This window comes from Ambystoma mexicanum, chromosome 11 (genome assembly GCF_040938575.1).
Source record: "Ambystoma mexicanum isolate Mex_15411 chromosome 11, UKY_AmexF1_1, whole genome shotgun sequence".
Classification (NCBI taxonomy): Eukaryota; Metazoa; Chordata; class Amphibia; order Caudata; family Ambystomatidae; genus Ambystoma; species Ambystoma mexicanum.
Genome location: NC_090934.1, coordinates 1,444,239,219 through 1,444,263,702, shown reverse-complemented (window position 1 = coordinate 1,444,263,702; position 24,484 = coordinate 1,444,239,219). Strand labels below are relative to the sequence as shown.

Below are 24,484 nucleotides of genomic sequence, written 5' to 3'. Positions count from 1 at the left end.
CCGGCACAAAGGGCCTTTGTTTTAAGATTAGACGGGGAAATGTGCACCCATGGTAGCTCTGGAGATACGTATCAGCGGTTACATTGTGGCCCTGAAGTGCACAAGCGTTTTAGCGTGGCGCGATCCCACTGAAACATGCTCGGGTTGGAAGGCTGCTGGAGGCTGTTGTGCGAGGCAGCTCTATCTGTAGTGCTGGGTGCTGCTGGGGGGATTAAGGTGGCAGCCAGGATTCTGCCACAGTTGGAACTGCCAAATCCTGGCCCAAGATTGGCAGAAAGGATAATTACAGGAAAGGAGGCCTTTTTAATGCAGTTTACTCATTCCAGAGGGGAGGTGTGTGTGTGGGGGAGGAGGGGATTAGGGGCTCGTGGGGCGGCACCAGTTCCACCAGCCACATTCACTGCATCCGTCCATTGAAAGGGGCACAGCCTTGAGTAGGGCATATTTATCGAAAAGTAGGAGTTACTTAAAAACAACAAAAACAAATGCGTGAATCACTGTTTTCAATTAGCAAAAACCCTTGATATCTTTGCATTACATAATATGAAAGGTGCACCCCATTTCTTTTACTGCCTTCGGAACGTCTTGCTTGACTAGGCCTGCAAATGCCTCCGCATGTCTCCTGCATCTGCTGAGTGTGTCAAAGTGCTCCAATGCATGGTTGCACGCGATGCCACCGGCACCTGCTCTTTCAGGCAAAGGTGCAAAACATGTTCCCCCTTTTTGCCAAGTGTTGGGAATAACTCCAGCATTTCTACTCCTCATGCAACTAAGTCAGCCCACTGTAACAGCGCCACAATGCCCAAGGGCTGCTTTGTGCGCTTTATACATGTAAATAAATAAATAAATACGATTTGTACACGATTTTTGCTGCTGCTTTGCCAGGCTTACTTTGATACATTATGCTTTTATATAGTCCATCAATGCATTTTGATCACATCCCTACCGTGCAAAATATCAAGTTTATCCGTTGTTTGGCCTAATTCCCTTAAATGACTGTCTACCAAGTCAAACAGCTAGTGCCATTGAAAGAGGATATTGGAAAGGGCCTCACGAAGAGCTGTATTGAGTAGATGAAAAGCATTCAGGAAAGTGTGGTTGCTAGATGAAGCAGTTTGTTTTAGTTACAGTCATTACAGATTAGAATCGTGGACGGTACTATAGTAAATTAAACGGTATTGATTGACTTTATTTCCTCTTTCATGGCTCTGATTATCTACTGCATATCTGCCTGGCCGTCCTAAAGAGCCTGGCTCGGCTCTAAAGAGCGGGATCAACATTTAAACAGTACCCAGTCATTGTACCGAAAACAAAACGGAGAGGTACGTTTTACGGAAAACCATAAAGTCGAAAAAATTCAGATAATTGAAATATATGAGGGATTGGGGTAATGGGTTAAAATGGTTGGGGATGGGGTGGCAGTGGGGTTGCAAGGATAGAAAAACAGTAAGACCCCTATAGCCCCCAAAAAAGAAAAAAAATCAGTATTTTTTCGGTATTGTATTTTCGGTGAAACTTACCTCTCTGAAACTGTCTCCGGTAAAATCACATATAAACCATTTAAACCACTCTGCAAGACTATTGTAATTTGGTTAAGACTGATATGGATTTCATTTTCGCGCCCTGAAACACTTGTGTCACGCTCTGAAACATTTGTGTACGAGCACGATAGAAATAAAATATTAATCTCATTTTAAAAGAAAAAAAATCATACAGGCTAAATTGCCTGCACCATGTCGATTTAACAGTCTTCCCGCTCTAAAGTTGTAACCCCTCAGGTCCAAGCCTTCAAAATGATTTCCCTTCCTTATATACACTTATTTGAAAACTGAAATCAGAATGAAGGTGAGCGACAACAAATAGAAACTGAGCATAAAACATCAAATGAGGCCCTAAAAAGTTCAGTTCTGGCCAAAATTGGCGATCAACGTTTTCTTCTCCTGAGAGTGTTATTGTCTGCAGGGGTATTACAGGGTCTGGAAAAGATCCGGGGCTATGCTAATATCAGGACTGTCGGGACTCGGGGCTAGCTATCATTTTGGTTGTATCCCCTGAGCTTCTATCCAGGGCTACAACCTAAAGACTTGGGACTATAGCCTCCCCAATGCCTCTGGTCATCTGGAGGTATTCAGATATTGGACGAGCAGGCATTGCTCCTAAATCTACAGATTGCCTCAAGGCTTTCTTATAAGGCATTCAGCCACTTAAATGCTTTCCTTCATGGTGTGCCGAGGATTTCAATTAGGACCCGTAGAGAGCTTTAGAAGAATTTAGAGGGTGGTGGGCCCCTTCACCTGGATTAATAACTGTGGAGTTCCTGCCAGTCTGCATGTGATGCTGAGACAGATTGAATGGAAGAAGCTCTACACATATAACGTGGCAAGTGCAGGAAGGCGGAGAAAAAGCAATACAAGTGGAAGCGCGACATGCGTCAAGATCATTGAGTCAACCTACTCCCTTGCACTTCCCTCTGTGACACTCCCAGCGCTGACCCCCCTCTCCCTCATCCTTTCTCTCTCTCTGCACATGGACATGCTGAATGCTCAGAAGGCCTAGTTGGTCAACCTCTTTTTCTCATTGTTTTATTGTTTCATCCCCATGTCCCCTCCCCGTTGCCCTCTGGGCGCTTTGAAACACAGTTTACTTGCTGTATAAGCGCCTTAGAAATGCACAATAAATACAAAATGACCACCTGCTGTCTTCTGTTTGTTTAAGACTAATTGTAATTGGTTATTTATAATCTAAGCACGGACCCGGGGTATCGAATCTGTGCTGCGCTGTGTCGTCTTGCTTCCACGGCAAGAATGTTGCCCCTGAGCTATCCTCCCGAGTCGCTGATGATCCGGGTTCCTCTTCCAAGGCCTTTATGAAGTGCCTTGGCTGTTTCATTCCGGTTCCCAAGGGAGCAGGGTATGCACCTTGATAAAGCCCTGCTCACACATGGTATTCATTGCCAGCTGCTTTCCTTCCCACGACCAGCTTGGTGTAATTGCATTGTGAAGATACGCAGCAGCCTGGAGCTGGTAGCACCCGCTGGCACCAACGGCACCAGCACGCAAATACACCCAACATCTGGGAAACCAGAGTGTTGTCATAACATACTAGAGGAAGTCTAGAATATTTAAATGTACATGTGTATCACACCAGAAGACGGTGTGGAACAGCTTCGAGCCAATTCCAATACAACGCTATATACAAACAGCCTCTCCCTAACAAAGGGAAACAGGATGCACGACACCTGATGAAGGGAACCAACTTAACCCGAAACGCGTAGTCCAGCAGCAGAATATCAATTTGTTGAAACAACAGATTGTGAAGCTCTGACACTTTTGTTCACCCAGTGAAATTTAGAATCTTTTTTTTGTTGAACAAAATACAGGCTTGAATATATATGTAACTCCCATCAGGATTCTAGTACAGGCATAATCCTTAGGAACATGTTGAGAGATAAATCTTTATTTATTTATTTGTTTAATCATTTATTTGGTATCCTGTCATTTTATTGCGAACACAACAGAGTGGTACATAACAGAGCGGACAATAACACCGAAAAACATCAACAAGATTAAACACATATACAAAGGGTAGTGGGGTAAGGGTATAAATGGGTCCTGAAGGGGTTTGGGTGACTTTAAAAGGGTGTAAAAAGACCCCCCTAAATAAAACAAATGTAAAAAATGGTCTTTTTCGATGTTTTGTCCGCTCTGTTATGTAGCACTCTCTTTTTGTGGTCCGTAAGATCACATGTAACCATTTATTTGATGTTGTTTCATAAAACATTGATTATAGAGAATGATGTTACCAGTAAATGTTGACTGATATTTATAAATCATCAAGGTTTTTTGTGAATTGTCTTTATGGGATTTTCCCCCAAGAGTGGTCAATTTTCCCATTCATTGGCATACCCACAGCTGACAGGCCAGAGATGTATAGGATGGCTAAGTGATATTATTGCTCAATCCCCTTTTTACAAAGTCTCCTTCAAAGTATGCGGTGATCTTAGCAAGTGTCCAAAGGCTTGGGCCATCTTTACTGAACTATCGGCCTGAACCGTGAATGTCGAAACACTGCATATGTGTGTACGTGTACCCCCTCCTCACTCTGGACTTCCATCGCTGTCCTGTTGTGCCCCCCCTTTAAGCACTATCCCTTCCAATTGTACCTTCCATTCTTTTTCTGAAGCGAAACTAATAACAGATATTGAGTAACTTTTTGCAACACGTCATGCTGGGAATTCGTTGGACTACTTAACAAACTCTCATATCTCAATTTGCAAGATGTGTGGTTTTTAAATACCAGTATAAGAAGTCCCGATTAATCCTGGTGACAATAATGACATGTATCATTCACTGTAAATTAAAAAAAACAACATTTGTATTAAATGAGTGACACAGGTTATAACAATCAAACATGGAAGCAAAAATAGTACACAAATATTCCAGCAACAAAACCAAATAATTCACTAACCTTAATGACAATTCTTGCATGATCAGATTGCAAGATACCTAGCATGGACACACACACCAAGACACAACAATAAACACACAGCACACGACACAATGGGACAGAATCCTGTTAAACATCTCCTTTAAGCTTATGTATCGGTGACGCTCCTTCCAAAGTTATATTCCCACAGCTTTTCCCGTATACATAGTCTCTTCGTTCATTGACTATGTTTACGTGCTTTCAACCCAATCTTCCACCCTGAGACTTCTACGTTCTTTCAGAGTTTTTAAATCAGAATCATCAATAACTTTGTTTCGGCCATAAGGCCATAAAAGTACATTGTGACACAAAAAAGATTGAAAACAATAATAAATTAAATATTCCATCCCTAATATTGGTCAGACAGCAAATTCACTTCCATAGTGATTCCTGCATCAACAAAAGGCAGTCTATCCTCTCCTAGCTTGTCTCAGAGATGTTGCCCAATGGGATTTTCCCCAATACCTGTTCCCCAATGGCACTGTGTTGGCACCAAAGAGCACAGACTAATAGGGGCTGTTTTATGGGTGGACTTTGGTGTATCCCCCAGGGTATACTCTAACTTAAATCCCAGTCTTGGATGGGGGCTGATATCTCCTGTCAAAGCCCAATATGCTATTTTTCACACTTGGGTCTCTAAAGTCGATTTCAATACACTCATGGGCACTTTCCCCCTGGTTGGGCAGCCTTGTGCACCTTAATATCTTTTCCCGTCTCAGAAACAGGCAACCCCACACTTCCCAGATACAGTGAGTGCACTTATTCACGAGGGCCTCCCGGGGTTCATAACAGTGAGGGGGCAATGTTGGCACTCTATGTAAATATATTGATGCTCCCTATTAAGCACTATCCCCTTGCCATGATTGTTGGTTCAATTCTGTGGTACATGACCCATTCCTCTAGGTGACTCACTCATAACAACTCTGGGTCCAGGGCCATCTATTTCCCCTCCCAGTAGCGATCTGTGTGGATGGGATGGCTTTCTGTGTGCTTGGATAATGGTTTCACTCCCTTTGGGTTATAAGGGCAAAGGGCACATTAGCAAACAAGGCATGTTTTGTTTTATGATTTTCACTGAGGTTTCTGATAGGCCCAGAATAACAGGGCTGGGGGTTTACATTCTTAGGAGACATAACAAAGTGGGCAGATGATGCAGTCTGCAAAAAATATATGAAGCCATTTTTGCCCTCCTGGGTGATGGGCACTTGCCCAAGGTCTCTCCCTGCCTGCTCTCTTCCAGCAACAGTTGGAGATATTTTTTGATTGACGCCAATTTCGGACGGATGAGGTTGCATTTACATGCGTGGGCCCCTGGGTCCTGCACACCACCTCGGGCCGCATTGTCCATCAATACGGATCCAAGGTGTGGAGGGAAGATTGGGAGGGTAGTACAGAGGAAAAAGTCGATATCTGAAATGGGACCACCATTGACCCCTATTTCATCAGCCATCATAGAGACATTCCCAAGGGCCTTATTAGTTGGATTAGAGAAGCCCCCATCCTTGCCCACCCTTTCCTTGAAATCTCTGGTTTGCATAGCATTCAGGCTGGTTTTGGTCTTGCTGCTTGCCATCAGCGTGAATTGTCCTCCCCCTGCCGCCCCTGGCCATTTACAGTACACCCGATGGTGTCAGAAGTGCCAGTGGAGTGGAATTTGACAAGTGATGGCTGGCTAGGGAACAGTCCGGCGGGTGGCGTGGTGGACCCAATAGTCACCAGGCTAATCATCGCAGCAGCTAGGGTGCCACTCTCCTGAGGGGTTTTGGCTTTCTGTAGCCACAGTTGAACAAAGTCTCTCCAAAGCTGGGGACATTTTACCTTGTTTAATTAGACACAGGCTTTGTAGAGACCTCAGTGTCCTGATGCACCAGTTCGCCTGGAGCATCCGTGTCCCTTTTGCTGGGGCCTTATTAAATTTATTGACCTTGGCCTTAGTAGTCTGCTTGATAACTTTGCCCCCCCCATGGGTCCAGGCTTAGAAGAATATTAGTATTGCCCAAAAGCTGGTGGATTTCACCAATAAGAATATGGGCCTCCACGACTACTCTTGGAAAATATTTGTCTTGTTCTTCTCCAAGTCTGATGCAGCATGAGGGGAGGCAGTGAGCAGTGTTCTCCTCACAGTCAGGATTGTCTTTGTTGGCGTGAGGGTTGGCATAATGGCAACATAGCAGGTGGGGTGGCTAGGTGTTTGATGGGCAATTGAACACAAGTCTGTGAATATTCACGACCTTTGAGAATCGTTTTAGTATCCTGGTAATGTCATGTCATGTGCCCAAAGCCCTGAGCACAAGAGGCAAAACGTGTAAGCATATGGCTGCCTGAAAGTGCAGTGTCATTGACAGGTTTCAGCATGAGTGAAATCATGGGCATTGTTTTAGACATGATCTTCGAGCATCACACAATCAATTGACAGGTGCAGAAACAGAAAAGCAGAAAAACAAGAGCAGGAACCAGCAGATTGAAAATATTACTCATCCATGTGGGCACCCATGAAAACAATGATGTGGACCATTCGTTTTCCTTCACCCCACCCTCTTTCTTCATTTTAGCATGCAAATTTTGTGTTTCTTGTATTGCCCGGGTAAGTGTTCCATTGTCCGCTTCGTTGGAGGGTGTATAAGTACAGCAAGAAGTACCCAATTTTGTACACGTGCCACCTTCCATTACAGTAAATAAATCCAAAACATATCGGTTTTGAAGAATGGTCAGCCTAATTGCTCTCAGTTCTTCCCTTAAGGCATTCAGTCCATGCTCGGTTTCCTTAGCCAGCTGTATTAAATCCTGACATTTAATCTGAAACCAATTTGGTATTGGCCACTGTTTGAATCACAGGAGACAAAACATTTCTCTGCTTTTCTAAATAATCTGTATTCATCCAGTATAGTTTTGAGCATTGCGCTGGAGTCCTGGGACTGGTAGTTGCTACGTCAGGGACGTTGCAGGCCCAAAGAGTGCCTGTCCCACTGAAGCATAAAGTGCACAGGTTTTGTCATGGGTTGTTGTCTAATTGCTGTGATGTTACCAGCTGGGATCACCAACACGGGGGCATGTTTCATTGCCACTGAACGTTTTCCTCTCCAGGATGGCGGTAATGGCACATACGGCAGCACTCCACAGATCCAATAAATGTCCATGAGTCTTGCTGTACCCCCTTGGATTTCTGGGAGATCATCTCATCACACTTCTTGTTCGTGCCCACAAACATAGTTCTGTTGCCTCTGAAACACAAGGAAAATTGTGTAAGTATCATGATCTTTGTCAGAAAGTTTATATTGATCGAGCCATGTCCAGTTCCTGACGTATTGTTCCCAGACATCAAAACAAGCTTAATTCATGTGTAGTACTGCACTCTTTGGAAACCCAAACATTCCTCCGGCTTTGCGCCCAATCAGCCCCTTACCCATTCATTTTTAAAGAAAATAGCACCTTTTATCTGTAATGGTGGTCTTTGCACTACACTTTGATAGCTTTGGGTGTGGCATAGATGACATTGTATGGTTCTTCAAACTTCTGCTCTTTCCACTTGCACCAAAAGTCTGTATCTACACGCAATCACCTGGGAAGAGCTGTAGTGGCAGTTCCTGTGACGATTCTTGCATTTGCTGTGATGAGTTGGTCACTCTTTGTGCATGCTCTGTTTGGTGGGGCCCAATCTGGCGATATATAAATCTTACAGTTTTGGTTAGTTGCCTAAGATACTCCCCAGATTAACCACCTAAAGTTTCAGCAGAATTATGTGCACCAGAGTCTGTGCATGTTGGTGTGAGAGGTGTGTGCAGCCTCCTGCCAGTGACTAGCTCATGTGGTGTAAGGTTATAATAAGAACCAGGCTTGTTGCATAGTGCAAACAATGCGAGTAGCAGACAGTATTGCCAGCTCTTCTTCAAAGTGTCACATAACTTGGCACGCTTTTGTTTTAGCACACCGTTTAAGCACACCACTATTCCATTGGCTTGGGTGTGGTAAGCTCAGCACAGTTTGTGTTTTATGGCCAAAAAAGAGGAGATCTCTTTGAATAAACACATTTTTAAATTATTATTATTTTTTTTACCTGTGTTGTACAACAGTGAAAACAGCTTTTGAACCCAATAAAAACAAACACAGTCAGCTCATAAAAATAGTCAGTAAAATGGTGGTCCAAGAAGAGCAATAAAATCACAAATAAATCTCCAACATACATGCAAAGTTTTTCCAACAGATAGTGACAGACACAATGCAGGGTTTGTGATTCTTCCCACCCCCCATATACAACTCCCATATTGCTAGGGTGGGAAGTGATGGCTCCAGGCCTGCTGCCATCAGAGCAGAGAGTCGGAGTGTGTCCAACATTGCACATTGGACTAGCAAGTGTTTGGCAGATTCAAAGCAAGCAGTGGCACAAAGGTGGCGCTTACGCATGGGTCTAGGGATATTATTGCAGGCGCCCATTACCTCCAAAGTTTTAACAAACTGAATTTTAACCATAAGGTACTCCCATACCAAGTTATTGCCCACAAATTGTGCAGCATATTACGGGTGGCCGTTCCGCCTGGTAATATGTTCGGTAAAGAGCGTACTGTTCACCTTGGTGGCTAGAAATGTTATGTACTACTCACAGTAGCTGGCATATACCACTGTGCATGTGGCGGCTTTGAACCTACAGTAGGACCAGTGCTTGGATGCAGCTGGAAGCAAGTTCAGCTACCTGCTTGCCGTTGAAAGAATGCATTGGAAGGCACTATGTGGTATATGCACAGCCTTGGACCGGGCAGCTTTGAGGATCATACAGTTCAGGGTGCCAGCCTCTGCATTAACCAGTCGCCAATTTATGCCTTGAAGGGAGAGCTATAGTCTTGCCCTGCAGCAAAAGATACCCAGTTCCAGAAAAATTGATTCAACTGGTGCACTTGCGGGTAGTCGAAACAGTCTCTTTAAAAGGAGGGATTTGAGTCTTACTATCCCCTTATTGTTACCGAGGTGCCATCCTATGGTGCAATACATGATGGTGGAGCTGGCCTTAGCCATGTATAGCTGAGACAAAATGCCAAGAGAATAGCAGGCACCAGAGCGAGACATTTTTCCTAGAGTTCCGACCAGCTGGGAGCACCTGAGTTTAACTTGGGTGAGCTGGAAATCACCACAGAGGCCCAAGTTATTGGTAAACATTTACCACCTGCAGATAGACCCCTTCCCGGTGCCAAGGGACCATGGTTTTATGGCCTCCAGGAGGATGGAATACCATGATCTTGGTCTTTTTGATATTGACCACAAGATATAGGGAATCCGAGTATCTCCTCAGAACGTCAAGGCAGGCTTGGAGACCCACATGAGAATGGTCAAGCAAGATGATATCATCTGCATTGCACAGCCATTGGAGGGGAAGATCCCCCAATTTGGGAGGAATAGAGATGGAGTTAGCCAAGGCCAGGCGCATGTCTGCTAAGTATAGAATGAACAGAAGCGGGGTGGGAATACAGCCCTGCTTGACACCGCGGGACATTGGGATCCAGATTCAAGTGGCACCGGACTGGTCTAGCTGGACCTTTACCCTGGTTTCGGTATAGAGAAATATGATTGACAGGAGGCACGATGGAATGAAGAACAACTAATTGAAAAAGTGAGCCCCATTGTCTGATCTCAAGACATCACATATCGCTCACCGGGCAAATTCTTCAAGCACTAGAAATTTGGCTGCTGACTTGGCATCGCCATAACACAGGGACCTGCTTCAAGCCATTGGGAAAATGGGCTGACAATGATAATTAAATAGCAAAAGTTACTGCACCAGTTAATCATGTCCACGTCATCATTGAGCAACTTTCAAAAAGGCTCAGAGGGGCATTGCAATGTGGCTTTCAAGGTCCTTAGAGTTTGACCGTGGTGTACATTTTGCATGTAGTACAATTGGAAAATGAAATCATCAACATGTTCCTGAATGTTTTGAATGAACCCCTCTTCCTGTAAATCCGTGGTGATGTACTGTTTCATTGTTTGTGCAAGATAATGCAACTGTTGAGGAGCAACTGTAAGACATATTTGGGGCATTACTGGTTTCCTTGATATATTTTGTCTCCATACTAAATAGGTGGGGGACACTGAGCACCCTCTCTTTGTCCAGAGCTCTTACTCCTGCTGGGGGACATGTGCTTGTAATTCAATAAGCTGGACCAGGGGAAGGGCATTCTAAGGAGTCGTGCTGTTCACTGGTTGTAGTGACCTTTCAAGGACTGGATATTCTGTATTGTCTGGGTTATCTGAGTATTCTGCCTCATTATCTGCTTTGTCTGCCTCACTGTTTCCATGGCAATTGGATCTGTATTGTTTGTATGGGCTGCACACTTACCTACCGCTACTGCTGTAGGGAGTGCTAATGCATCCCTTAATCTGGAAAGTAGAGCTGCATGCTGCACTGGCATGCCATCTTATTTCTGAACCCTCTCCTATGCCATCTGGATAGACCTGAATGTACTGTTCAGGTGAGATATGCTGAATCAGAATAAATGGTTGTGAAACATCCCATGGACAATTCTAATGCTGATAAGGGCCACTAGTTCAGCTGCCTTTGCATAATATCTAGATTGTAGTGGCACTTTTGCCAATATCTTGTATTGCCCAGACTTGAGGCTCATCATTGCTACTCCAGTGTGCCTTTGGCCCATGTTCTGATGAATCATTGATGAACCATCAACAAAGAAACTTTCCTTCCATGAGTGTATCTTCACTAATGTAGATAGTATCACCTATATTGTCTTCATATGTAGCGCAATCATGCATCTGGTTGTACTGGCTCTGGAATCAATGTTGCTGGATTGGCAATGGGGCACCTGACAATGTGAATGGAGGGGATGGACAAAATGAATACCCTCCTGCTCGTTGTGTAGTGAGAGTCAATTTAGATTTGTCTAAGATTGAAAAAACTGCATGTTCTACATAGAGTTACTGGGCACCCCATGGTGATGGTGGATGATTTATGTATTGCAAAACTACTGCTGCCAGTGCTTGCTCGCATGGGAAATGACCCTGCATTACTGGGTCAAGGAACCGACTGTAATAAGCCAGCTGCTTATGTCCCATTGACACTTGTTGAGTGAGGACAGCCATCATCACTTTGCCATTGGAATGTATGAATGTAAGAATAGGAAGATTTGCTTTTTGTAATTTGGTGTAGCTTGAACTGGTGCATGACTGATTGCATTTTTGTGTTCCTGAAAGGATTGAATCCTCTCTTATGTCCAAACTATTGGTTCCTAAATTTTCTGTCCTTCTTTCAAACCTTGCAATAAGGATTTGGTCTATGTATAATGGTTGTGGAGCAGTTGTACTGCTGCTGCCCTTTCTGGAGTTACTCTCCCCCTTGCGTATAATATGAACTGTTCTAGGTACACAACTTCTTGCAGGCAAAACTGCAGTTTCTCTTTTGTCCACTTTGTAGCCCTTTTCTGCCAATAAAGTCAAAAGCTTTACAGAATCTTTCCTGCATTGCTCTTCTGTTGGGCTGCAGACCAAAAGGTTGTCTGCATACTGAATCACTGTGCTCTTTACTTGTATGTTTCCTACGTCCATTTCCAATAATGCTAAGGGACGCGCAATATCCTTGTGGCAAATAAGTGTGTTGAAATCTCTGACTCATGTAAGTAAATGCTGTGAGGGGTTGGGACTCAGGGTGTAATGGGATGGAGAAAAATGCATTCTTGAGATCTACTACAGTAAAATGAGTGGCCTTTGTGGGATGTTACAGAGGATGATGTCTTCTACAATGTTGTTCAATGGGCAGAGGTCCTGAACCACAAACCACAATGGCCGTTTTTCTTTTTTGACAGGGTATGTGACCGTGTGACATGGTGATTCTGTTGGCCGGATTATGCCCTCCTGCCATGAAGCTACAATGGTGCCATCAATCTTTTCTTCCGCCTCTTTTGACATGCAATACTGATTTACATGGGGCAACATTGGACTTGGTTTCAAAATGATGCAAACCGCCCCCAATCCCTTTAACAGTCCTACATTGTGAGGGCTAATGGTCCATAATTCACTGAGCACCTTCTCTAAATCTTTCTGCATGAGTGCAGCTAATGTCTTTGTAAGGTGCATGGTGTGGTGTAATTGTCTGTGCTCTACAATTAGAAGGCAGGGTTTGGAAATTTCAAATATCATCTCTCCCTCATCATCAGTGTGTTTTGAACAGCTGTTCGTCAGACACATCCCTCAATTGCTGTGATGGGTCAATGCAAAGGACCGTGCACCAATCAAGATCTTTCTCGTCCAAACTGGACAGTATTAGAATGTCTGCTTAGTAATCACTTCTTCCAAATATATATCGATAATAGTGCCTGGTGCCCTTTCCCGAGGGACAGCTGGACTGAAAAGAAACTCACCAGTGCTTTTGTTAGTGCTACAGCCCTAGCATGGTACGTTCCCGAGTTAGAACACATGATACCCTCTTCTGTGAATGAGATGGTCATATACAATTTGGCCATGAAATCCCTGCCCAAAAGGTTCCCAGGGGTGTCTTGTGCATACAATAAAGGTGCTGACACTTCCGGTTTCCTACAGTGACGAGTAAGTCTTCAGTGAAAGGAACCAATACAATAACCCTAGAAAATCCCTGCTTGTCCCTTAGTTTGTCCAGCAAAGGGAACCTTCCTTCCCTATTACAGGAGTTAATAGCCCCTGTGTCGACTACAAAAGAAAATGTTCTAGCCCCTATCTTCACTCCCACTCAGGGTTCCTCATCCAGGTCAGCCGTTACTCATAGTACTGGGCACATCAGAGCTGTCCTATTGTGGGTTACCATTCGTACCTGGAAGCGGGAAGGGATTGCCCCCAAACACACTTGCTCCTTTGTAGTGAGTTATTGTCCCCTGTGGCAAGGCATTCTTATCACATAACTGAGTGGGAAACTGCTGCATATGTGACTGAATGAGTTTGGTGCTGGGTATTGAACTGGATGTTGCTGCATAGGACCAGGGGCATATGGAGCAAACGTGGGCTGCTGAAATGTGGATTGTGGGTAAAAGGTGGGGTGATACTCTTGGATATTAGATGCGGTGGTGCATAGTTGGTCTACTTCTACATTCTCATGCACAATGCCCTATCCTCCCACAGAACCAACCCTGCCCCCCAAATCATTGTCTCATGTTCCCAAAGCTGCCCTCTCAACTCTGTGAAAGCCCCGTAGTTCCCTTGGGAAACCTCCCATTTCCCCTCTACCATCTGTCAGTCCCTCTGCCCTTCCCTGTTCTTGCAGCCCTTCCGCAAAACTTGTTTTTACCATCCTTTCCATGCTCTGTTTAGCCAGTTTTTCCTGTGCTAGCGTTGCTTCTGCCCTCTGCAGTTGCTCGGCCCTACCCTTATCCTTTTCCTGATTCTTTTTGCAGGAGGGTATTATGTGTTCCTGCATTTTGGGCCATCTCCTTTATTTGATCCCAGCCACCTTCTTCAAATCTGTGTGTACCTCTGCAGGGAGACCCTTACATAACATTTGATCAAAAACAGAGATATTTGTGCCGCAACCCTCTCCCGTCTCTAACCGCCGCATTACTTGTATCAGCTGGATGTAGAGTGTGGGTTCCTCACCTGCCTTCATCTTCCAAGCCCTGATAGAATTTATGTCAGGTCTGTCTGGGTACACATCTCTCAAAACTTTCCATATTTTATGCTCGACAGTTGTTAAATGGAGTGCCATTGTGGGCAGTGCCGTGCAACGAAACCCCCCCTTACACCACCCTTTTCCATATTTAGTTAGCCTGCTTTCCCAACAGGGAGGTGAACAAGCTCTTTATATCTCCTTCAGCTAAAGTAATTCCTGCTGTCTGCTTCTCTAGGGCATAAATCCACTTGCCAGCTCCCGTTGTGAGGGAGAGCAAAGTATGTGTTAAGTTGTCCCGATCCATGTGGCGCCAAGGTACATTACGAGATCTCCCCAGACCTTCTGCAGCATCCGCCCAAGCCGTGGTCTAAGCCTACAGCCCCATAGTGTTACTTCTTCAAGGTCCTCTGTCTCCCACCCATCGTCATCGTCCTGGACTTCTCCATCGGTATATACCAAGTCATAGTTTATAGTGTGGTTGCGCCCATCCATATCTTGTGAACCCACTGTTGCTTCTCCTGAAGTGGACATTTCCTCATTTGTAACTATCTGGGATCTTCAATAGCTTTACTATCATTCTTAAAAATAATTTGTCCCGCCCTCCATTGGTCTGTACCTATTGGAGCACCCTTCCCTTCCCCTTGCAAGTGTGCTGCTTTTTCTGGCTCCTCCTCTGCCTTCTGTAATGCTGCCTCTAATTGACAGCATGCCTTATTCTCAATTTCTAAAATCAATGGATATCTGGTGCTGTCCTTGGGTTTCCCTAGTGTTTCCTTTGTGTCTTCCGTTGGGGTTGTGGACTTGGGGGTTAGTGGATCCTATGGCAGGCTGTAAAGGGTAGGACTCACAAGGGGGCGGGCAGTGTCCTGACTGTGCACCTGATTTGATCCCTCTTTACCATTCTTGGGGACATTATCTTCCTCTACAACATTTTTCCATGAATCAAGTATGCTTGGCCTATTTTTCAACTGTTTTCCTTTATATGTTGACAACAAATATGTGTGCATATGTTCTAATACATTTGTTTCATACATGCCCTCTTTGGGCCATTGTTGGTTTAATTACTGTCCCTTGAACTGACTCTTTTTTGTTCTTTAAAAATCTTTTCCTTATATTGCAGAATTGCTTTACACATATACTCCAATGGAGTATCCATAATAACACAAGGTTGCAACCTCACTCAAAATAAACAAAATTCACAAATGCCGGACCAGCGTCGTCTTATTTACAAAGCTTACAAAACATCAATAAACCATCAGAAAACACCAAAACCTAAAACATCTTCACTTGTTCAATTGCCAGAAAACTCCTTACCTATAGGCACCTCTATATGCACATTGTGCTAACAATGCTTTTCAACGAATACCTCTATTTTTGCATCTAATAACAATGCTTGCAATACATTTCTTTACACCAGAGGTCTCCAACCATTATGCTAGATGGTGCTACTTGTAATTCAGGCCCAATAGTGGAGAGCTACTAGTGGGCGATATTGGCGGTGGGGATGATAAGCATCAAGTAATTTGTACCCATATTTTTGGGGCGGTTTATTTGCTCTTTATACATAGAGGAAAAAACAATTGTTCATATGAACACTGTCTCAGCTTGGCACACCTGGAAAATGAGCAGGGATTGCTCGTTGGAGCCCTCCTGTTTATCAATGGGGCTCCTGTGGCTAAAAATGAGCCATCTTCCGCTCTCCCTACCCTGCCAATCAAACCCCTGCTTGGGTGCCAAGTTGTTTTTTGTTCCTGGGCAGAATTTCTCACACTGATTGAGGGGGCCATACCCAACCCCAGGTCAAAACAAGCCATTTTAGAGCACTGTGAGCATCAAGAATAGGGAAAAAAGACAATGGATTTACATGCAGGTATAAACATATAACAATTCTGCACCATTTGTCTAACCTGCTGAGCTGTCTTTCCTCAGAATTCTGCTTTTGGATCGCTACTCTCCTCTTACTACTTCTGCATGTGCCAAAACAGCCTGTCCAACCCTCTCGTTCCACCAAGGCCGTCCCCAAATACACCAGCACCAAGTGAGGACAGCCACAGCCCTCTGCATCACAGCGACCTGTACAAAAAACCCAAAGGCTCGGCTCATATAAGAGCCACTCACCAACTCCACTCAAGCTTGCATGATTTGCCTAGCCCTGCTTTATTCGATCCCAGGAAAGTATAAGGGCAGTGATCTCAACTAGGGACTTCAGACTCAGGGTCAGAGTGGGCACATTTTTTCTATGCGCTGTGTCAGGAGTCATGCACCAATGTGACCCATTCGCTCGGAGGTAAAACTCTGGGGCTACAGTTTATTGTACAGTGTGCCCTCTGTTAAATCTTTCATTTCAATCTAAGTTCTGATCTGAATTTTAAAGCACACATACCCCACCTTATATAATCTTCTATTTTTCAGTTCTCTCAGATTTGCAAAGTAACGCTTTTTTTCTCTCCTTCAGGCTTCCTCACAGTTTAGGAAGGGCGGAGAGGAGGGACCGATGGAAAGGATGTGAGGAAGGAGATGAAGGTAGGAGAGGAGGTACGTAGAGAAGGATGTGAGAAAGGAGGGGAATGAAGGAGAGGAGGAAGAAAAGAAGGAAGGGAAAGAAGAGAAGGATGTGAGAAAGGAGGGGGAAGGTAAAAGAGGAGATGAGGAAGGGAGGAGAGGAGGAAGGGAGGAAGGGAGGAGAGGAGGCAAGAAAGGAGAGGAGGGAAGGAAGGAAAGAAAGAAAGAAAGAAAGAAAGAAAGAAAGAAAAAAGAAAGAAAGAAAGAAAGAAAGAAAGAAAGAAAGAAAGAAAGAAAGAAAGAAAGAAAGAAAGAAAGAAAGAAAGAAAGAAAGATCGTTCACGGATAACTGCAAATGAAGGCCTTCACTGGATGCATTCAGCGGGACCCCTCTGTAGTGGTGCCACAAACTTTATGGAGCTTTTCACGATAAAAGGACTCCATGGAAGTAGGTGGTTGCGGGCAAGTGAAATGCAGGAAGAGTCGTTCAAACTAGCAACCACCTTCTCTTGACTTTCCCACCTCTCACCTGCAGAACAACCAAGCACAGAAACGGCAGGGCTCCAACGAGCCAGCCCTGCTCATTTCCCCAGTGTGCAAGGCTGAAACGGTGTCCGTATGACGGTATTTCACAAGGACACCGATTCAGCCTGGCACACTTAAGAAATGACCAGGGCTTGCTCGCTGGAGCCCCAGCATTTATAATGTAGCTCCTGTGTCTTAAAACGAGCCCAGGACGAAACAGAGACATTTAGCTATCATGATGCTATGTGCAGCTGAGCCGCAAACCATCTTTCCTGACCCTCGTCCCTCCCAAAAATGTACCTGCTAAATCTGGATGCCTCAGCCTCCTCTTACGACAATGTCTAAATCTGGATGCCTCAGCCTCCTCTTCTGACGTCTTAGCAGTTCCACGTGCACATTTCCCGCAGCACAGCTCTACCGCAGGGTACACCAACATGGCCTTTTAACAGGAAAAGCCTGCTATCCCGGTGCACACACAATTGCAAACTATGGGCCAATGGGAGCGCAGCATTTAGCAAGCAAAGTGCTCTGGGCAATCACAGAATTCCTTCTATGTGATATTGAGATATGCTGCGCTGCGATTGGCCAAATCACTTCCTTGCTACAGACAGTGTGGTTTTCTGTCTGTTTAGCCTGTGAGCGACTGAAAAGGCTCAAACAAGCTACTGGTCGCCCGCGAACAACCGTTTGGAGACCCCTGCTTTACACTATGCTGTAAATCCTTCCTCTGACTCCTTATCATGCATTATTGTACAATGTTTTCTTTCCTCTTTTAGAGGAGGTTTACCTGCTATGTCATGAACCTATAACCATAGCAATTTACAAGCAATAATAAGACAAAAGAGAAAAATGTCAGAATACTGTGTTTTACACAAAATGTGCATTCACTTACTATGTGTCCTATGAGACCCCTTGATGCTGGGCCCCTTTTTAACTGCTTGCACAGGCCTGGTGCAGTGCCCCCAATCCAGAGATCAGATAGACCTTTAGAGAACACAGCGTTTGCTCACGCACTCTGTTTGGCTTCTTTGGGGGGCACTGGCGATCATGTCGGCAGGTCAACAGATGTTTGACTCCAAATAAATCCAGGCAATAATAATGAGGAAGCCATAGTGAACCCAGTGGAGGTAGGCTGAGAATAAAGAGGGGGACCCTGGGGTGAAGAAAGCTCACCCTAAGTGAAAGCAGGAAAAGAACTTTCATTTGTTGAAGAAACCTTTGTTTTTGTTGTTTGAATACGTCTAGCCCTCGAAGGCAAGAGACTTTCAAGAGAAACGTGACTTGGCCATCGAGGCTCCTGATAAACTGGAACAGAACTTTTGACTCGTGCTGGAGAAGCTCAAGTGTGTGCTGTGCTCCACGATCCCACCTTACCCTGTGCTCAAAATGTGGGGCAGGGAGAACCAAGCTACCGCATCCTGACATTATTTGTGAACACTTCTTTCTTTTCTTGAAAACCACCCCACACCCTTTTTGTATTAGATGTAAGATTTGGCAATCGGTTCCTTAGTATAGGCCCTTTTTATTTGACACAACGCCACTAGGACTGCCTTATTTTCATTTAATAGTCGGCGCTTGCTCCCATCTTAGATTTAGGTTTGGAATAGTCATTTTTTCCAACCTGCATACAGTTTAATAAACACTCTTGAAGTGTGATCATTTATGTCTGTCTTTACTGTTGCCACCATGAGTTCCTTACACTGTTCACCCAGCCAAGTTATTGGTAACTTTACAAACTATAAAAAGGCAGGATCACTAAAACAACATGGAGCAGTCACGTTTCGAGTATTGTCGCAGTGTGTATTTCCCTTTACATTTAAGACATTCCGTTTGAGTGTGAACAAAAGCTCTCGGGCAGACAAACTTCAAACAGTTAAGTGCATCCCTATGAAAAAACTTATAGTGGCACATCGAGATTGTAATTGTACTCCTCTCAGCCAATCACATTTCTTAAGGTTGTCAATAAAAACTAGTATTAACTGTGTTCTCAACATTCTGTGTTCAAAAGCAGACATAGGGCCTCATTACGAGTTTGCCGGTCCAGAAACAATGGTGCCGATAAGCTTACCGGCACTGTTGTTTCCAGACCCGCAAACTACGAGTCTCTGGGCGGGTTTCGTTCCACTCACCAGGGTCAGACCATGCGGGCTGTACGGCACCCACCCACAGAGCTTCACTGAAGCACCAGTACTGTTATTAACGATGCTGGTGCTTCCGTGGTCCTCATTCCCATTGAGTCCTATGGGATTCAAATGGGAATGGGGATTTACCATTTAAAGGCGCCTGACTTTCCCCGGAACGCCGGGGTTGTAATACCTTGCTGTTACCGGCAAGCCAGGTGCTGGTAAATATTGCTAGTCTGTTGCAACCCAGGGTTAAAGCCGGATTTATAATGAGGCCTATAGAAACAAAAGTGCAATTTCCAGGCAATATTTCTGTCAACGATAACCTCCTTTCTGAGTGGACTTTTTTGCTGCAACATCCTATTTAACAGACACAAGAGAAAGCTAAAACATGGGAAATTGCTTTCAGTTTCTTATAGAGAAACTGTTTTCTTTTATATGACACAGAGTGCATGCTCAGGTGAAATCTGTTTCAGTTCAAACAAGGTTGCAATTTATATGCTTAATTTATGAGGATAACCATTTTATTTCAGTTCTTCAAACTAAAACCAAATTTCATTTTCTAAGGGAGCTGCTTATTTACTTTACCCAGTATTAAACTAACATTTTTACTTCACCAATGAAACCTCAAAACATGTATTGCTCCTACAGCTATGTGCTAACAGCCTTATAAAACTCAGGAAGGCTCACTATAACCTGTAATAATGGACTGCCAACAAGTTATGGTCCAAGGCATGACTCCTCCCTCCGTATACAAGGTTATATTCCCTCCTCTTACTCCTCCTCTTCTTCTCTCATTCCCGACTACCTGTCTGCTATTCAGGCATGGTGCACTGCTAATGATATCTGCCTTACTGCCAGTAAGACAGAGATCCTTCTCATCGGGACCCCTGCTCCCTCTTTCCCTCCCACACTCTGGCCACCCTCCATGGGCCTCCCCACCCCTTCATGTAGGGCAAAAAACCCTGGTGTCATCTTCAAGTCCTCTCTCTCCTTCTTGCCTCACATCACGGACCTTGCAAAGAAGGCCCACCTTCAGCTGCACCTCCTCAGATGGAGTCTCCCTTTCCTCCCCCTGAAATACAATGTCTCCAGAGCTCTGTCCTCTCCAGGCTTGACTAGGCTTGACTACTGCAACCGCCTCTTCCTCAATCGGACTAACTCCTCACTTTGCTTGCTTCAACTAATCCAGAACAGTTATTATCCTTGGCCGAAAGCCCAGGGACCGCATCTCTCCAGCCCTATAATCCCTCCAGCTACTGGATGCTGCGAGGAGCAAGTTCAGGACCCTCTGCATCATCCACACCACTTTCTGTGGCCTGGGACTCCGCTACATCCAGCTCTCTCTCCCTAAATACCTCTCTGCTAAAGCCTTTTGGTCATCTAGCTCTAACTCTCTGCAAATCAGATGCTTTTCCAAGCAGGGAGTGGGGGGGAGGGGGGGTTAGATCACTCTCCTCTACAGGTGCCTCCCTCCCTCTAGAATGGCCTCCCTGCCCCTCTTATACTTGAGCTGGATCAAGACCTTCCTTTCTCTACTTCCTTCCCTCCCCCACTCTCCTGCTAATCTCCCCACCTGCCTGTTGACTGGCTGCCTGATTCCCTCACAGTCCACAGGGCACCATGCCTGCCTAGTCCAGTACCCCTGCACTTGTTCCCCCCTGATCTCCTCGCCCCTCAATCTGCACTTGCACTTCCGGGCCCCTGCCCCCGCACAAGCATGGTTGGGCCAGCAACCTTGTCGCTCTTCCAGCCCCTCACCTTGCACTTAGCTCATGGACCTCCCTTCCCATGCACTCTCTGCTTTCCCCTGGCTCTGTCCACCTGGCCTACACTGGCAATCGCTTTCTCATGGGCCCTTCTGCCCTGACCGGCATACCCCCCACTACTCTCTTTCCCTGCACTTCTTTTACTGCTCTTGTGTGATCCGAATTTCACAAGGCCTAGTAGGATAATTTCTAGTTTTGTCCCTCCTGTTCCCTCTCTCCCTTGTCTTGTTGCCTCTTGAAACACATTGTCTATAGCCACATTATAAATACCCAATAAATACAAATAAATCAAATGAAATATATTGATTTTGCTTTTTCATAGAATGTTTGGGATTTAATCAGTAGTAATTGTTTAATGTAATGTTATTGCATTGTTAGGTGTTCTACATTTTAAATGAAGCCATTGATTTAATTTTTACCCACTGACAAAGACAAATCTCTTTAAAGGGTATTTGCTTGGCTGAGAAGACATGCTGTGTGTGCTCTGCTTTAGGAGTCTGAAATATATAGCTCCTTTATACTTTTTCTGAACTACAATTTCTGTGATTCCTCCCAATTAACTATTCGAGTTACGGTTGATGGTGGATGATGTCCAAAACATCTGGAAAACCAAAGGCTGCAGACTACTGCTGTACTGGGAAGTGTAGAAAACGTAGGAGAAAGAGAAATGTTAAAAACGTAGGAGAAAGAGAAAGAGAAATTTGTTTTGCTGTCGGAAGCGGCCTCTGCGTGATCCTGCGTTAGCGTTGGTGCGCTGGTACATTGGAAGAGGTGCGGCTTGACGGCCTGACGTCTGGAACGTGTGCCGGTTTGTGCGACGCGGTTGGTGCAACGCGGCTCAGCCCTCGCATCGCTTGCACCGCTTGTGCCGCCGCTGACTGCTGATCGCTGATAATCGAGCGGCGTCTGGTGTGTGGAGCGGAGCCCGGAGCTGTCGCGCCCATTGAGGTGAGCGACTGAGGGAGCGCCCCAGGAACCGGTCGCCGGGTGGGGCGTGTTGCCTAGACCCCGTTATCAGGCACGCAGGTACCGGTTTGTGAATCCAACTTGCTTGCTTTTTGGCTGGCCCCGAGGCGGCACCTCACTGTACGGCACAGTGGGCTGAGGGCCGGGTGTCCCAGGGTCCCTCGGCCCAGTGGCGACAGTGTGGAGGGTCGTCCTGTGGCCTGGAAGCTGAGCTCGGCTTTTACGGGTGCTGGCTGTGGGGAGCCGCCATAGTATTACATCCTGGATAAAGGTGTGAGCGGACACAGTGGCATTGCCTGCAGAGCGGGGGCTCCTATTTGATTAAGTGGGGCTGTGATTACCACTGGTGGGGGCTCTTCCAGTGCATGACAGCTAGCTGAGCCAAACAAAACGAGATTTTCCTGTGCCCATATAGTGGGGTATTTTTGGGCACATAGATTAAATCTGGATCTGAACTCCGATAAAGCAAGCTTCTGAAGGCAAGCGCAACTTATTACGGAGCGGTTGATATTGTTATGCCTATGTAACTGAGCGTACTGAGGAACATAACTAGATGCTCATTTTTTTTATATTGCTAACGCTATAGAGCAAAATAACTACATGCCTTCTCGTAAGAAGCCCCAAGCACGTTACAACTTGCGACAACGGAAAATAAGGAGTAGCCCAGCGGACGAAGAGCGTGTGATGGGCAAAGATAAGCAAATAAAGCCAGCACCAGCTACTAAAAGAGCAATAACGGATTTTTTCCCAGTGAATCCGCACCCGGAAAATAATTTTACTACTATGGATGAGGGGGAGGTGATCAATATTGATACGCAGGACCACGAGAGCTATGGAGATATAGATAACAACTCTCTATTGGAGCTCTGTCTTTCTATTCAAAGATCTATGACACCTGCGGTGGCCAAAGTAGGGCAACCGGCACCGAGCGATCGAATAGAGGAAGTTACCAAATCTCCGAGAATTGGCTCTGTGAGATTGTCAACTACACCTAACCTGAACATTCATAATGATTCCGAGCTGGAAGTAAGAGAGGCAGAGGTTAGTAGTACAGCTTCTTCCAGCCCTACGGATTTGGCTGAGTTACAATAATCGGATGCCTCTGTACAGTTTGCCCTTAAGATCCTTCTTAAAATGTGTGGACGCATATTGGAAACTACGCTAAATTTGCTTCCGCAAAATCCTGCCGCAGTGACAATTATTGCGAGAGCCCCAGGGGAGAATACCGCTTCTAATCCAGAAGCAACTGAGAGTGTGGAGAATCTGGCAACGTCCCCCAACACAGCCAATACACCTGAAGTATTTTTCTCCCGTAAACAGCGGAGACTAGCCAAAAGAGCGGCAATGAGGAAGAAGGCTTATGAGGTGGCGCCGTCAGTATTGGATATTGAGCCTTCTGGGAAGAATAACAAAAAACCAAGGAAACCAACGGCAGGCGGGTGCAGAGGTAAGGATAAGCAAGTAGGTTACTTAACAAGTTGGGTACTGTCAGATGATGATGGGGACTGTGAAATAGAAGATGGAATTGCATCTGCATCCGTTAACATACCTGTCTTAGAGCAGCTTGAGGAGAATCATGTAACAGGTGGCAAAGATAACACAGTAGTTGATAGAGATTTAAGTAGAATGGAACCAGTGATCAATCCTAAGGATAATGAGGCTCCTCAGAAAGAGAACATGATTTGCCTCATTAAAAATCTATACCAGCAAAGTGAGAGCAGTTGGCTCACCAGAACTGAGCTAATGACTAGATTCCACGCTGTTCCTCAACTACGTGTATTAAGATCGGATGATGTTGAATTCATTGAGCCTCTACAAGTTACTAATGCCAATGTCTTAGCCATTCATTGCAAGTTCATCTCCTCTGCCCAATTGATACGTAACTACAAAGACAGCCTCCGAGTCGTTGACATTGAAGTGGATCCCGATCCCGATCAGGAGGATCCTAAATGGCCACGTAAAGCTCCCTTAGCAGTAAAAGAAACAACAGAAGTTCCGCAAAATTTGAAAAGAGACCGGGTCGCGATGGCCCACATCCAGAATGTTCTAACTTGGTTAGCATCAGCGCTACTGAAGGTGGTGAACTCTAACTGAATCCCCTCACTGGTATCATGGAATTGCAGAGGGTTCAAGCATTTGTTCTCCTTGGCGGGTCCTCTCCAGCTCCTAACGGAAAATGTATGTATTTGCCTACAAGAGACCTGGTTGAGATCTTCTATAATACTCAACGGTTATACAATCTACCAGTCTCTGGCGATGAAGGGAAGGAGAGGGAGACCTTATGGTGGCCTGATCACAGGTATCAGGAATACTGTTACATCAAGACAGCTGGAGACATTATCCAGTGATAAAGTGATCGCAGTACAATTGGAGAGCATAAGCGAGAGATGTAGAGAAAATATGCTCATTATTAATTTGTATAGTCCACCAGGTGGTAATGAGGCTGAATCCCTTCAAGAAGCAATTCATGAGTTGTTTGCCGCCTGGGTGATGGATCCGTCTAACACATTGGTAATTATTGTTGGGGACTTTAATTGCCATAT

General features: G+C 45.1%; 1 protein-coding gene and 1 long non-coding RNA gene across 3 annotated transcripts in view; one reads left to right on the top strand and one right to left on the bottom strand.

Annotated features, from left to right (window-relative positions):
* Positions 1-24,484, top strand: part of SLCO3A1 (solute carrier organic anion transporter family member 3A1) — a 677,321-nt gene that overhangs the window by 3,574 nt on the left and 649,263 nt on the right. The window lies entirely within an intron of this gene.
* LOC138504525 (uncharacterized) lies at positions 4,351-17,527 on the bottom strand. The gene is made up of 2 exons (XR_011279859.1): positions 17,384-17,527; positions 4,351-7,706 (listed from the first exon to the last, which is right to left on the bottom strand). It is a non-coding gene; the product is annotated as an uncharacterized lncRNA (long non-coding RNA).